Source organism: Leptonychotes weddellii, chromosome 8 (assembly GCF_054177405.1).
Source record: "Leptonychotes weddellii isolate Sample4059 chromosome 8, ASM5417740v2, whole genome shotgun sequence".
NCBI classification, from domain to species: domain Eukaryota; kingdom Metazoa; phylum Chordata; class Mammalia; order Carnivora; family Phocidae; genus Leptonychotes; species Leptonychotes weddellii.
Window position 1 is genome coordinate 111,667,896 of NC_138376.1, and position 16,670 is coordinate 111,684,565.

Here is a 16,670-nt window from a genome sequence, read left to right on the forward strand (position 1 = left end):
ATTAAGTTGTTATAAAATATTATTACAAATCAATTGTAAGTGTTTTAGTATGTGAAAAAACTTGTAATTGCTAAGAAATAAGTTGTTGAAGGATTGTCCCAAACTGGAAGATCTGTAGTTTCAGTGAGGCGTCAGAATATATATCTTACAAAATTGCACACTTCTCGGTGGGCCACTTCCAGGAGTCCTTTTCTTTACTATTTGGCCATAAAATGTATTAATTCAGGTTTTCAAATGTATGGAGCTAATCTTTTAATTAGGAGCCTTGATAAGTATTACTCCTTCTGACTAGGTAGAATGTTCTCATTAGGAGTCATATGTCTCATTCCTTTGGTTGCCAACTCAAATACTACTTCTTTTCTCCAAGCTTTACTATTCTGTTTTAAGATAACATTTGAATTTATGCTCACCCCAACTGCTTCCCCCTGTCGACACCTAGCCTCGCAGTGTCTTTGTGCTCACCCTGTGCCCATTCCCACCCTGTCATTGTCATCCTGGTTAGTTTCCTTGAATTGTGTTGACTCAAACTAAAACCCTCTAAATAGTTCTTGATTGCTCATTTTTTCCACCTACCTTATGCTCCATCCCTGTTCACACCATGTCAGCAGGTGTATTGGCCTCTGCCCCCAAAGTGTATTCTCCATGAGACCATTTCTCCTGATCTTCATTGCTAATCAGTCAACACCATACCATTTTAACTGGACAAATGTACCCATTGAGTGTTCTTATTGCTTCAATAATTATGTCCCTTAGAGTCTACTCAGCAGCCCCAGTGATCTTTTAGAAACATAATCAAGTTATGTCTGTTCTCTGCTGAGAATACACTAAAGGCTTCCAATCACACTTAGAGTAAAATTCAAACCCTTTAAGCTGTCCTACCAGGTCCTGCATAATCGGCTTCCATTTGTCTGTCCCTCCTTATTATTTTTTTATAAAAAAAATCATTCTTGTTCCCCTGGCCCACCACATTTGAGCCACACTGACCCCTTTCCTCTTTCTTGTAGAGGTCAAACTCATTCCCACCACAGAACCTTTGTACCACCGTCCCCTCATCCTGAAACAGTTTTTACTGTGATCTCCATGTAGTAATTCCTTACTAGTAGTTGCGTGGGGCCCTAAGGATGTACGCCATTTTATCCTGTTTAATTCAGTTAGCTTGAACTAGGTCAGCAGAGGGCCATACAGCACATAATGGTGAAATTTTGAGCCACTTGAGAAATTATTGACTCACCACTTAAATAATTCTCATAGTTAACTATAATTAACATTGTTATTTAAGAACTACTTAATAAAGCAGGGTTTAGGGCTGGAATTTGAAGACAATTTACTGGATATCTTCAAATAATAAAAATGAGTCACACAGAGGAGAGAAATAACTGTTGGAATGTTTTTTTTGGAGTAAGCCACAAGCCATAGTAATTTGCGGCAGCAAGCATTGTAATACTGATCACAACTGTCAATCACTTATGTTTGTTTCTTGTTTAATCATGGCTCAGTGGTGGCTTTGGAAGTTTGTGTTTTCTCTGACAAGTTTTTCTTTGATAGCCTTTTAATTTAATTTTTTTATTTTAAAAATTGAGGTGAAATTCACCTTACATAAATTAACCAAATTGACCATCTCTGATGGATGTTAAATTTTGATTCTCATCTATATTTCTACAGTTATTTAATATCCCTTAAAAAGACCCAGAGTGTCTCATCCAGTGTTTGAAAAGAATTTTTTCATCTCCCCAAATCATATGCCCACTGGCTCATTGGACAAGCTCTCTGAAATTGACGCCAGGTCTGCTCTTGTAAATTGCAAGCCTGCATTTCTCCTGCCAGGTTCTGCTCCAGGCGCAGGTGGGCTTCGGCGCAGCCAACCCACCACGGCATTCTACCACCTGGTGAAGAAATCTGTTAGGAATATGAGAAGACTCTTTGTGGCTTTTATCGATTCGCAATCCACTATCGAATAAAGTTCCATGAATTCAATTCAGACCCTGCATTATTGATTTTCAAGCAGAACCAGTGCCATAATGCTGTTGCACTGTTGGTTACATTCAGGATCAATTGGAATGTCTCTTGAGAAATTAGAGGGCAATTTTCATTGGGATTAGATAGGAATGTGTTTTGTCTTCCATCTGTCTACAACTTTTAAGTTCTTAATGATTTAATTCCTCTTTTGGATGAATTAGATCCACTCTATCCCTACTCTGACGAATAGAAAGGGAAACATTCTCTAGTATGCAGATGACATGTTTAGTAACACAAACTAAGGATATTTAAAATCACCCACTGATCCAGCTATTCAGTACTGTCATCAATTATTTTAAAACCATCATTGTGATTTCACTTGATATTCCTTGTATTGAAAGTAGTATAATTGGAAGTCTGAAAAAGCAAGTCGTCTCAGTTTGGTACCCAGGTTTGCATTTGAGACCTAATTCCTCTTACTAGCATTGGTAAGGTACTCTTAAAGCTGGACCTACTGAGGTTATGTTTATGAAGGCTGAGGCTGTGAGTGTTGGGTTATATTTGCTTTGAACATCTTCTAGTCTAAAGTCATGTGGCCATGCATTGTGGATGAATTGTAGGAATTTGATCACTCTTGGATTTGTGTGAGAGGGAACTCAGCCGCCATACTTTTCAGGCCATCTTAGGAGAGTTGAGTTGGACTTCTCTAGGAATTCATTCTTTTTATTCAGCTCCTCATACATGTCCATCAGCCCTGCTTTACATGGTCAGGTTGTTGAAGCATAACCACTTTGCATTTCATAAGCTACCCAGAGTTACTGTTCTACTAAGGAGTATACTTGCAGGGGAGCATAATCTCAAATTTATTGCCACCCACTCAGGACCATTCAGAGCTTGCTTAAGAATTTAGGGAGAATTGTTTGACTTAAGTGGTCCAACCATTCTCCCAGATGACCAAAATCTATCCCCAGATTTAGCGGACCTTTGGGTAGTCTTTGACTGAAAAGTGTTGGTTCTCTAAAAGCTTGCTTTGATTTAAATTGCACCTGGGTGTTTTAAGAAGAGAATACACATGAGTGTTAACACACTTGCATTGTAATTCAGAAGATGTGTCTTTTTTGCAAACTAAATTAAAAGGTTATAGCGACCATTTAGAGAAACCATCTGTCACTATTTTAAAGTCATAATTAGGATGATAATTTTTAATGTCATTGTTAGACGTTGGAAAAGAAAAGCATTAGGACATCAATTGGAGGTTCTCCCCCTTCTCTGTAAGGCTAATAGTTCAAAATTTGGGGATCTATCTGACTGAAAATTTTTCTTTCAATTTTTTAATTATATTTATTTTTTTATTGTTGATACTGCTAGCATAATGTCTTCTTAGAGCATGTGATATCCCTTGCCAAATATTTCTTCAATTATAAGAATACTCTGTGACAGCCAGTCAATTTGAAATTTGAATTTATATTTCTGTGTATTAATTACGTAAATACAAAACACAGGAAATTACTAACTACACTTTAGTTACAGACTAAAAAACTTTAGAATTGATTTCAAAATCCATTATGCTTCAAATAATTTTACTAGTCAATAGTTAACCATGAAATTAAAAAAAAATGCCATTTCAATTTTCTTTATTTGTTCAGTTATTCATTCCTTTGACAAATATTTATTTTTGTGCCTGCTATGTACCTGGTACTATGAAAACCTTTGCTCACTTCTTTTCCTTTGTTATAATTATTTAATGTTTGAATATTAAAATATTTTATGTTTATGTGCTCTATTAGTTAGAACTAAGTATGATGCTGTATCACCAAACACAACAATAATAACAGCCCCCAAAAAGTCAGGATGCACCAAATTATGTTTGATTTATACTCAGAAATTTAATATGATATATTTAGATGCAATATTTAATAAGGCGTGTATTCCATCAGAATTTATATTCTTTCAAGAAGAATCATTTTTCAGTTGAAAATTAAATTGACCATGCACAACTCTTGATAAAATTAAACTATTTCATCTTTAAAAATTGAACTATTTGATTTTGACACTTAGCAAATAGTCCATTATATTAGATATAATTGCTTTGTGATCTTAAGGAGTTTAAAATCATAAATGACTCTCTCAAGGTCTTAGTAGTGTATTAGAAACTTGCTATCTATATGATTAAATTAACACAACAAATTCATATGAAATTGGTCCACCATACACATTTTATTTTTGTGCCAATAGACTGGTCAACTTTCAGGTTATTATTTTTTTAATCAATAAGTAGAAGTATAACCACAATTTCTTATTCATTAGTAGAGTACAACTGCTTTTTAAGCCATTAGGATTATTAGGCATTTAAGCAATGCTTTCTACTTTAAATGATGCAATTATCATTTGAGAACTCTGCCTCTCAATTTGGTCAGTCTAGAAATGCAACCCATTATAGGATGAAGTAGAATAACTACTTAATGAGGCAGAATACAACTTTACAAGCTCTTAAACCAGAAAATGGGTGAAGTCCAGTTTACCTTTAAAACTGTTTGGTGTCTGTGTGGAAAAAAAGTGTTAATGTGCCTCATAAAATTTCTCAAGAAGTATGCAATGATGAATACATTTTTTGTTCTACATGATTTCTTTCAGAAGAGTTCCTTTAATCTTTGTAAAGTTGCCCTGAAATTTGGTTGAGATTGTCAAAATGTACCCAAAATTCAAAGTATCTCACTTTTACTACATGTTGCATAGAGTCTGGAGAAGGCAAAGTTAGATTGACTCTAAAGGGAAGAAGAGAACATAGTAAATGATTTCTTGAGATCTCTCCCAATCCTGAGAATGTGATTTTGTGAATCGAATTAATATTTATATTACAATTGAGTTAGAAATAATGAAGCATTTGAAAACCTTGTGGCTGATTAAAATACTAGACCACTCAGAAAGGCCATTCAGTGTCCTAAAACAAAGGTCTTTAAACCTGGGCTAGCTTACCACATGTCTTGTATAAGTGTGGACTTCCCTTGAGCCAGAGTTCTATGCCAGATATCCTGTGTGCCTATATGAATGCATCTATCTGCCTTCCTTCCTCCCTCCTTCCCTCCCTCCCTCTTTTCCTTTCCTTTCCTTTCCTTTTCCTTTTCCTTTTCCTTTTCCTTTTCCGTTTTCTTTCTTTTTCTTTCTCTTTCTTTCTTTCTTTCTTTCTCTTTTAAGAATGCAAAAGGAGTGTAGTATATTGAATTCCTCTTATATCATTGGTTTACTTTAGTCTCCTTCTGCTTATATTGAACATGGCTTATTCTGGGTTAGCTTGTGAATTTAATGAGATCATAACACATTGTGATGGCCATGATTGCAGAATGGAAAATGTCACTACTACGTGCCAGTTCATTTAAATCATTTTTAAGTACCCACCTGTGTTCTGAACTCTCCATTTGAATTTTATTGGCTAATACGTTTTTGCTCCAATTTCGGTTCCTTTAACTCTTATACTTCGGTAAATTAATCTGGGAGCATGTGCTGGTGCCCTTTCAGCTTCTGTTCTTGTTCTAATAAAGGCCCCCTCTGCTTGATGGGTAGACATATAGGCCTTTCTTACTTTAAAAATCAATTTGAAAAAGCGTAGTTTCTAAAGGGCAAGAAGAACCGTTAACACTTTAAAACATATTATTTGGGCGGTGTTCAATTTCTGCTGTCATATCCTGAAATGTAGTGAATGAGAAATTGCATCCAAAACAATACTTTTTTTTTTTTTTAAACTACGTTTTTCCATCTTTTGTGCATGTCTGTTTCTGTATTTCATGGAAGTCTGCCTTCTCTGATAGAGGTTTGGTGAGCTGGGGACTAGACAGCTCTGGAGATTAACCTTTCTGCTTTAGATTGACTACCTTTTTCCTTTTAATCCTGCTGCCCTGTTGGTGACATTACCATGAGAATGAGGAGGGAATAAGGGATTAGTGTCGAGAAGAATGCCAATTTTGAGGTCTGAAAAGGATACAAGGGAAGAAGGAAAAGGAGAGGAGTGGAAAAATCTAACTGGAGGCAGGTGAATTTGAGGTCTGGGATCCTCCTTCTTTTTGTCCAGAATATACTTAGGTTGGGCAGATGTGAGGAGATGCATGAATAGCGAGAGCAGCCCTGGTACTGCGTAATTAGGGTTGAAACTTCAGTGCTTGGGCCAGAGCATGGCTCTAGGGGCTTCCTGAGGTTGAACTGCGTTACCTTGGGCAAATTAGTTAACCTCTCTTGGCTTTGGTTTCTTCATCCATAAAATGGGGAGACTGACAATCGTGCTTACTTCTTGGGGTTGTTGTGAGGATTAACTGAGCAACTATAGGTAAAGTGCTTAGAAAATTCTTATTTATTTGTAGTATTCATTTTTAATAACTATTAGGAGTGGGAATAGCAATGTGGATGAGTTAAAAAACATGAATTGTGAATCATTTTAGAGAAAAACAGTTATTTCATTGCTAATGTGAACAGACCATAGTGGATCTCCAAAGAAACCTTGTACTTTTCTGATTTTGTGCCTCTCCTTTTGCCTAGAATGTCTTCCTCCTAGAAACTTTTGCTGATCCTTCAGGGCCCATCTCAAATGCCATCTTCCCAGTAGATTCTTTCTGATAGCTCCTAGTTTGCCCCCTACCTAGGGTTCCCATGGCACTTAGTTAATATCCTTAATGACATTTATCTCGTTAAAAGTAGATCATCTTTTCAACACTTGGGTGTCTCTCCTTGCTGACAAATGCAGACTCTAATAATTTTAATAATCAACATGTGTCATCTGTGTATATGAGACAGGTAGAAGTTGTTGACATTTGATTAGGAAAGGTACAGGATACTTCTTATGTTCAGGTAGGATTCTCTTAATACGTGAATCACCACCATGCCTTTTACCCTGTGTATGAGATCCCATTTTGAGAGTGTCATAAACACCTGCCTCAGGTCCTAGCAAATGCTCATAGGAACTGGCAAGCTGATCTGGATGGTTATGGAAGAGAAATGTTTATTTTATATCCTTCCTCCTTCTCCTCCTCCTCTTCGTGCTCTTCTTTCTCTACCTCCTCCTTTTTTAGGGTATAGTTAGTTTATTTAAAGCTCCTGTTTAATTTTGCTCATCCATTTAGAAATTCACTTAATCTGAGTATAATTAGACTTTCATTCTATTCATAAAGTATTTTATCACATTTTCATGAAATTTTAAGTAATAACCAGTTGAATATTTTGTTATAAACTGCTTATGTATACTTGTAATAATTCCTTTCCAATCTGTTATTGAATCAGTGTTTTATCTTATAGCAGATAGTGCCCTATAAGAAAAAAATAGTGTCATTATGACACTGAATTTAAGAATAATAGCCATATACAAATCTGTGGGATTGGCTGATAAGAAATATGTACTGGTTTATTATTCTTAAATGGCTTAATAATATATGTTTTGTTTTGGTATCTTTACAAGCATATTAGAAATCATTTGCATTATAATGTTGTATCATCTAATCCAAGGGGAAATAATGCATGGACATTTATAGGCTTTTATTTATAAATGGATCATTTAGATATGTTTCCTTTCAAAGAGGAAATTTAGCTCTAGAAAACAGGAAAGAATTGTAGAAACTCCCATGTGCTTTGGAAAGTGACTTGCTCTCATACTGGACCAGTGATTGTTGCAGATTATATCCATTTCACTCTGAGTCACCTCTATTTAAAAATTAGGTAACACTAATTCATATGAGAAGGAGAGTATGAACAACTCCATAGGTAGTAGTATATAACTACGGTGCTGGTAACTGTCCTTGGCTTGGAATGCCAAATATGAGAGATACTGTAAAGAAATACCAAAGTGGTGCTTTCACTTAATCAGGTTTCTTCCAGAAAACTATAAAGGAATCTTCCATATAAACTTATTTTCTTGCTGGCTGTATTTTGTCACCCAAAATAGTGGCTCTGTTGAGTAGAGAACTGGGCGCACGGGTGTGGGTCTTGATTTTGCAACTTTCCTAGCTGTGTGAGTTGGGTCAAGTAATTTATGTTCTCTGAAACTCAGTTTCTTCATCTATAGGATGAGAAGGTTTTAAATAATTGGCACTACATTTTATCAATATGGAAAATATCAATAGAAATATTAGTAACATCTGTAAAGTTTGAGCCTATAAAGTCAAATATTATTTCAACAATTATTTCAATAATTTAAGGAACTCATATAAAATGCACCTTTGAAAATCTCAGCAGTGTTGTGTTTGTAAATGACGGTGATAGTAAGGCTTAGTATGGAAGGCTATTTTGCAAATAGCATTAAGTGATTCTGATTACCTATGACTCTATTTCATTCATAGATGGAGATAGATCCCCTTTAGGACACTGGGGAGGGTTTCTTTTAATTTCATTATGGCACACAGAATTTAGTGAAGAAAAGGTAGTTACCACTAAGTCAGGTCAGCTGTTTGAAATTCTTGGTGTAAACGGTCCTAGGGCCTTGCCAGCTATAGAAACAGGAAATGTAATTGCTTTCAATATTCCCAGCTCTGCCTTTGTTTTGTCAGTGTTTTACAGACTTCAAGGTGTTTTTGAAAAAAAAATAGAATTTATTCCCTTATTCAGCAACAGGTTAGATAGCACACATCTTGGGGAAATTATCCTGCATTGGTAGGGGGAAGAAAGATGTAAAGATGAAGGATACATGATGCGTTTACACTTGATCTTAGCCAAAAGGCCGAGAAGCGAAAAGCTCTGGAATTTTGGAGCGCAGATAAGACTATATCGCTGAGGCAATAAAAGAAAACAAGTAGAATGAAGTTATTATTGAAAGAGAAGTACAGAGTCTTAAAATAATTCAGACCTGGGAGACATTACTTCTAGTTGTGAAAATTGGCATACTGGTGAATGTTTCTGAGGTTGAGAATGGTGGGAAGGGGGAAAGGGCACTGGGGTCAGAGGCGGACAGTTTGAGTAGTGGCTTAGGAATGGGATGAAGCCAGTGTTGCCGAGGAGTACCTATTAAAAGGAGCATGGTGGGAAAATTAGAATGGAAAACTGCATAGTGGGAAAATAAGAGAGAGATAGAATTAAGTCAGATTATAGATTTCTTGGATTTCTTGCCAAAGAATTTGACCTTGGTTCTTTCTTTTTTTTTTTTAAGATTTTATTTATTTATTTATTTGAGAGAGAGAGAGAGAGAGAAACAGCATGAGAGGGGATAGGGTCAGAGGGAGAAGCAGGCTCCCCGCCAAGCCGGGAGCCCGATGCGGGACTCGATCCCAGGACTCCGGGATCATGACCTGAGCCGAAGGCAGTCGCTTAACCAACTGAGCCACCCAGGCACCCGACCTTGGTTATTTCTAAATTTAAAGAAGTTATTCAAGTTTTCTGAGCAAGGGAATACATCACTGTGCTTTAGAAAGATGAATCTGGCCACAGTGTATAACATAGTCAGAAAGGTAATAGGCAGAAACAAGGGGGAGAACCGGTACGACACCATCATTAATAATTCAAACAAGAGTCAATAAAAAACTAAAGAATGGAAATGTCAATGAAAATCAACAGGCAGGGGCGCCTGGGTGGCTCAGTCATTAAGCATCTGCCTTCAGCTCTGGTCACCGAGCCCCACAGCGGGCTCCCTGCTCCGCAGGAAGCCTGCTTCTCCGTCACCCACTCCCCCTGCTTATGTTCCCTCTCTCGCTGTGTCTCTCTCTGTCAAATAAATAGTAAATAAAATCTTAAAAAAAAAAAAAGAAAGAAAATCAACAGGCAGTAGTCGATTTGGGTGGTTAGAATTAGTAGAAAATAGTCAGTGGTATCCGGTTACCAGCGCTGTATGAAAGAGGGAGATGGAAGAGGGCAGGGATGGCTGGGAGGACCATTACCAGGAGGGAAGTGAGGTGAAGGTTGGTTGGGGCTGGGCAGAGGGAGTAGCGGGAAGGGATGAGGATTCATGTTCTGAATTCATTGAGATTTTGACATATACGTCAGCGGTCTAGCCGGAGATGTCCAGCAGGCAGCCGGCAATATAGAATAAGCTAGTAGAAGAAGTCAGACCTTCAAGACAGCATTGGAATAAATAGCCCTGGGAAATTAGATTAACAGTCAGTTCTTGATGAGGCAGTGAGTATAGATATGTTTTTGGCAGTGATTAAAGTAAACCAAATACCATGAGTAGGTTGAGGGAGTGAGGGGGCTGAGGGATTTCTTTTTAAGAAAGTAAGATAGCCAAACGTGTTCTCACCCTGAAGGAAAAGAGCCAGGACAGAGGACAAGATGAAAGATATGAGAGACGAAAATAATGCTTCTGAAATTCCATTTCAGTTCACCATGGCATTGGTTAAAATTGAAATTCAGACGCTCAGGTGGCTACCAAAAGTGAATTACTGGATTGGTGATAAAGGCCTAATGAAAGTATTAGAATTTGTACCATTAGACCATAGACATGGAAGAATTGATGAGATGCTCCTGGGAAGAAACCAAAGGATATAAATGAGCTTGAGCAAATAAACAAACTGAGTTTTAAATATAGAGCAGGCACAGTAAACTTCCATAATTCTGGGTCAACAGCGAGTTCATTTAAACTGGGTAGATTTCTTACAAAAACTTCTCTTCCACGTTCGTCAGGTATTTCTGGTATCCATACGGGATACCTGACCTATGTGAAGCTGTGTAATTATATAATTTTGAGTTATGTTTTTGTGGTTTATACTTTCCATGGAGAAATTTGATAGGATTATTTGTTGGTGAGGTGTTTCTTTGTATAATTGATTCCTTAGCCTACCTGACTTAGCCCCTTTGTTAGTTTTCAGAATGAAAGCTTGAACTTGGTTAAGAAAGCATTTGTTTATTTCTGGTTTGTAAACTATACCTGATGTAATGTCACTACCATGAAATTCCCTTGGATTTTTCAGGGAGGTGGTTGAAAAGCTTGAGAATTTGGGTAAAGAAAGTGGTATGCTTTGTTCAGCGAATAGCTGCCAAATTTATGAGGAAGTGCAATCATAAAATGTTTATGAATTGATTTCATCTAAATATGTTCCCTAGTGACCTTTAATCCTCTGTTACTTGCTAGAATCAACCCTGTGCAGCATGAACAAAGCCTAAATGCACAGCCCAGCTAAGGGTCTTTCTGCTCCCTCTGGATCATCTGAATATACTCCATCTCCATTCTAGTTGTGCATATATGACAAAAATGATTGAACAGCATTGAATGGCGCATCATGATTTTGAAACCATAAACAAAATTGGAGATTTTATAACACCAAGTCCTAAAACTGAAATGGGAAAAAAAATCCATTTCTGGCTGAAAACTTTCTGTTGACGCTGGGCCGAGTAAACAGTGTTCTCCTCAGACAGTATTTCTGTAGCTCTATCACAGATATTATGGCCTAACGGTGGCCAGGAAATAGTTCGTTTTCATTGCCTCAGGCTTAAAATAAAAAACCAAAACCAAATATGGAACTTTGAAAGTTACTCTTTAAAATATAAGTTAAGTGTTGGGTGTTTATTTAAAGAATTAATTTACATTTTTAAACTAATCTTACATTTTTACATTTTTTAAACTAGTCTCCCTATGATCGCTCATCTTTTCAATTTGTGTTCCATGGTACTACAAAAATTATTTCACTAAATCTGAGACACCCTGCTTACAGCATCAGTAATAAATGTCCATTATTCTTAGCATGGCTTTCAGAAACATTTACAGATTTCCTGTCCACAAGGGACCTCTCTGACATCCTCTAAGACTGGATCTCCCTCTCAGTTAAGGACCGGGCTCTGGAAGTATCCAGCACGGTGTCCCCACCTCAAACATGTCATTTGCACTTTTTGCATTTCTTCTCCACCCTCAGGAACAAACTTAAGGACTGTATTTTATGAGAAGTTTGGCTTCCATTAGTTCAAAATAATTTCTCTTGGACAATTGGTAGTTTTGGCAACCATGGGCTTGTACATGGTGGCAGCTGCCTGGAAGGGAGCAGATGTGCCCCGGGGCTACTGCTCCCCAAGATCCTGTCGTGTTGTTCCCAACACTGAGCTGGTCTCCTGTGTACCATCAAGTGTGTGCTGTTGTTTTTCTTCTACACAAATCACTCTGCGCATATGGTACGGCATTTCAATTTGCAGCCTCTGGTCTATTGCTTATGTCTGAGTAGACCATCAAGGAACAAGAGTTGATTGACACAAATGAAACACTTCACAGTCCAGTGGCATGTGGTGGGGAAGAAGTGGGTGGGGTAGACTGGGGTGGGGTCAATGTTGGCTTGTTGCCAGAAGAAGGGCTGTCGGGTGTGGGTGTGTTTTGTTCAAGAGCATCACATCTGAGTGGTGTCATTCTCCCTGTGGAGACCAGAGATTTGTCCAGACTAAGAGCTGGTACAATTATTTGTCAGTTTACCCTCTGTTTCTTCACATGGTTTCAAATAAAAGCCATATTTTGAATAATATTGTTAACTTTTATCTTTCTGTCTTTGGATTTGCAGCTCTCTTTGGTTAGTTTGGCTGTAAACATGACCTTTTTATTGTTGTAAAGTACATACCATTTAAAATGTACCATTTTAACCATTTTTAAGTGTACAGCTCAGTGGCAGGAAACAGTCACAACATTGTACAAGTATCACCACTAGTGATTTCCAGAATTTCTGTATCCTCTCAAACTGAAACTCTTACCCATTAATCAATAATTCTTCATTTCTACCCCCACCTCAGCCCCTGGTAACCAACATTCTACTTTTATCTCTATGAAATTGACTACTCTATATGCCTCATATGAGTGGAATTAGGCAATGTTTGTCCTTTTGTATCTGGTTTATCTCACTTAGCATAATACTTTCAGAGTTCATCCATGTTATAATCACGTATCAGAATTTCATTCCTTTTTTTTTAACATCAAACATGGAATATATTTATATTTATTTTACATGTAGCCACTAGAGGAATAAGCCTATTTTGAACCATTAGAGGTTATATAGATATATATGTATGTATTTGTAAAATTATATGCTTATATAATTTTATTTTTTTTAAGATTTTATTTATTTGAGAGAAAGAGAGCATGAGAGGAGGGAAGGTGCAGAGGGAAAGGGAGAAGCAGACTCCCCACTGAGCAAGGAGCCTGACATGGGGCTCAGTCTCAGGACCCTGGAATCATGACCTGAGCCTAAGGCAGATGCTTAACTGACTGACCTACCTAGGCACCCTGCTTATATAATTTTAATAACAGGTATGCTATAAATTAATTGCTTTTGGTACCATATTGGCTGATTTTTTTTCTCTTTTTTTTAAAATTGTGCATGTACACATAACATACAATTTACCATCGTAACCATTTTTAAATATACAGTTCAATGATACTAAATACACTTACATTGTTGTGCAAGCATCACCCCCATCTATCTCCAGACTTCTTTTCATCTTGCACAACTGAAACTGTACCTATTAAATAGTAGCCCTCCACTCGCCCTTTCCCCCAGACCCTGGCAATCACCATTCTACTCTCTGTCTCTATAATTTTGAGTACTCTAGGTACCGCATATAAGTGGAGTCATACAGTATTTGTATTTTTGTGACTGGCTTATTTTGCTTAGGGTATCCTCAAGATTCATCCATGTTGGGACACTTGGGTGGCTCAGTTGATTGTCTGCCTTCAACTCAGGTCATGATCCCAAGGTCCTGGGATCGAGTCCCACATCGGGCTTCTTGTTCAGCGGGGAGCCTATTTCTCCTCTGCCTGCCACTCCCCCTGCTTGTGCGTGCTCTCTTTCTCTGACAAATGAATAGATAAATAAAATCTTTAAAAAAAAAAGATTCATCCATGTTATGCCATGCATCAGAATTTCCTTCCTTTTTGGGGGTAAATAATAATTCCATTGTATGTCTGTAATACATTTTGCTTATTTATCTGTTGATGGATACTTGGCTTGTTTCTACCTTTTGGCTGTTATGACTAATGCTCTATGAACTTGGATGTACAGTAAGTCCCTGCTTTCAATTCTTTTGGGTATTTATATAGACATGACTTTTTAATCAGATATGTTGTTCATCTCCCAAAGCTCTTGTTCCAATATATATTTCTTGTGAAATCTGTATGCATATAGCGTTCTTTCATTATTTGTACTACTGAGAGGAGGTTGATAGCCCTTGTCTTTGAAATGTGTACAGAACTCCAGTGCTAGAAACTTCCATCTGAAATCATTGGTTCCTATCCCATAAGAATTCCACAGAGCTCTGATCTTTAAAGCTGTGCTGAGCTGTTTCAATCATGTTTCTTTAGAACCTCCAACATTTTAAGCTTTTCTTTGAGTTTTTCTCTGGTAGACATGCTTTAGGTAAAGCTCCTTCGTTTATCCGTTGCTGTTGGAACTGCATTTTCTGGCTTACTAACTCATTATCTAAATTGAGTCATCTAAATAGAGGACCTAGAAATGTCCAATTGGTTTTATTTTGGTTGGTGTGTTGAGATGGAGGACTCTTACTCTGTAATGAATCTGAGTTCCTACCCTGAGTGCTCTGAGATGTTATAGACTGGCTGAGTCACAAGCTTCACCTGTTTGGGATATACCATCCATCATTGTAGAGGAGCACAGCCTGCCTCAGAAGTGGGAGGATCTGGGAGCAGGACTGGTTCAACAAATCAGGACGCTAAGCTGGCTGGACGTTCTACCTGTAATACATCATGAATCTTTGGACTGTATAAATAAGGCTCTCTACCTGTTAAATTTGATTGATTATCATGCATATGGAAAACTGGTTTTTACATTTGTAGCTCTCTTTTTGAAGTTTTCTTTTTGCTGAGCATGGGCACTAGCAGCACTTCCTCCTATTTTGGGAGCTCTTTCCCTTTAACTATGAGATGCCAGTCTTCATTGCTTATCTTTAATTTTAATGTGATGTGTGGGCCAAGTTGTTCTGTATTTACTTATTTATTTCTCTTATTTTTCAAAAGGTGTTACATATGTTTAGTTAAAAAAACGTGGAAAGGATGCGCAATGAAACATTTTCTCCCATGAAACAGCCACTGATGCTAGTTTTTTGTGTGTTACGGAGATACTTGCTGTATTGCTTTTTTTGTCAAGTATAGCATATTACAGAATGGTGTGAAAGGATATATGGAAAGTATAAAGAATCATAATAAAAACAAGCACTCGGGAAAAAGTTATCGCTGGTCCTTCGAAGCTGTCTGTGTGTGTCTCCCTGGTGGACCTCTGTTCTCTTAAGAAGTAACCACTGTTCTGACTGCTGTGATAACCATTCTCTGTATCCGGCAAGGATGCAGAGACACTGAATTATAACCGTCCTTGTTATAGACAGTATCTAAATATAGAGACCCAGTCTTTTTAGCACTGATGAATTGTTCATTGTATTTTTTAACTACATTGCAGATGCTTCCATGTGATCACAGAGCTGTTCCTCCTGTGAGCTGAGACTTTGCTTCTCCCTTAGCCAGGACATGATTTGGGTATTTGAAAGGCATTTCCACTTATAAGAGCACTTTAAAATTTAATACATTCATGTTATTTTGGGCATGTTGCACACCTGCTAATGCAGAATGGTGATTCGGAAAATGGAAGACAATTAAAAAATTTTAGAGCATTCAAAAATGGTGTTCTGATTGGAAATAGCTGCATTTATATATTATGGAAAGGATTAACATTCAAAAGGAGAGCTCAGCCTTGTTAGTTTTCATGATTTGCAGGGTGCTTGATACATAGCAGGTTATTACTAAATGTTTATTGAATAGTACCGAATTGAACTCTCTGTCATATGCATACTTAAGTCATTCTGCACACCACTCATATTTTGTGCTCTGCGGGGGTGGGTAGCTTGAAGATTTGACTTGAGTTCAGTGTTTATCAACCTGACTATATGTCCTGTCCCCCAGTTGTCACCTCTCTTTGTCCCTCACTCACAGTAAGTATCCTAAGAAGACTTCAGGTCTCGTTTGGTCTGTGTGAGGCCAGAAAGAAGAAAAGATTTATTTATTATCATTTGATTATTTTGGTTTTGGTTTTTCTCTCTTCATTTTCGTCCCTGTAGTTGTCCGCCGATGTCCCCCGACCGTGGTTGAAATGAGGCAGGGGCTGTCAAATCAGCTGCAGGGGAGACTCTGCTTAGTCCTTGTCTGTTGCTGAACTCATATAACTAGCACTGCCTCCTTGGATGAGGATGGAGCCCAAGTTTTTGAGACTGCTTTACCAGAAGCAAAAACAAGTATGTGTGTGTGTGCGCCCGCGTGTGTGTGTATGTGTGTGTTTAAGATGCCCTGGGACTATTCCTGAGTAACATCCTGTCTGGAATTCACTCACTTCACCTGGCAAACTCCAGCTATGCTGATGCTTGGATATCATACCATAAACTTGTCTTCCAGATGTTGGAACAAAGAAAGGAAGCTTGTAAAGAAATTTCATTTTACAGAACTTGTAAAATATTCATGGTTCATCATTCCTTAAATTCCAAAAACAACTGGATAATTTGTGGGGACGAATAATTAAGGAAAAAAAGACTTTTGTGATGGAAAGGTAGAGCAGGTGGAGCTGAGAAGTTGGCATAAGTATTGGAAAACCATGGTAATTTAGCAGGTAATCAAAGACATTGAGAGCAGTGCTTGTCATGATTTCAAAGGAGTGTAGAGTATTTTCTTTCATTTCCTCTACTGTGGATCGGTTCTCTTCCAGTTTCCCCCTCCCACTTGTTGTTTGTGAGGGCTTTGGGCTCTATCTTCTTTCCTTGTATATATAAAAAATCTTTTTTTTTTT

At 37.5% G+C, this 16,670-nt stretch overlaps 1 protein-coding gene across 1 annotated transcript in view; it reads left to right on the forward strand.

Annotated features, from left to right (window-relative positions):
* The window catches only part of UTRN (utrophin), a 467,571-nt gene that overhangs the window by 285,391 nt on the left and 165,510 nt on the right, over nucleotides 1-16,670 (forward strand). The window lies entirely within an intron of this gene.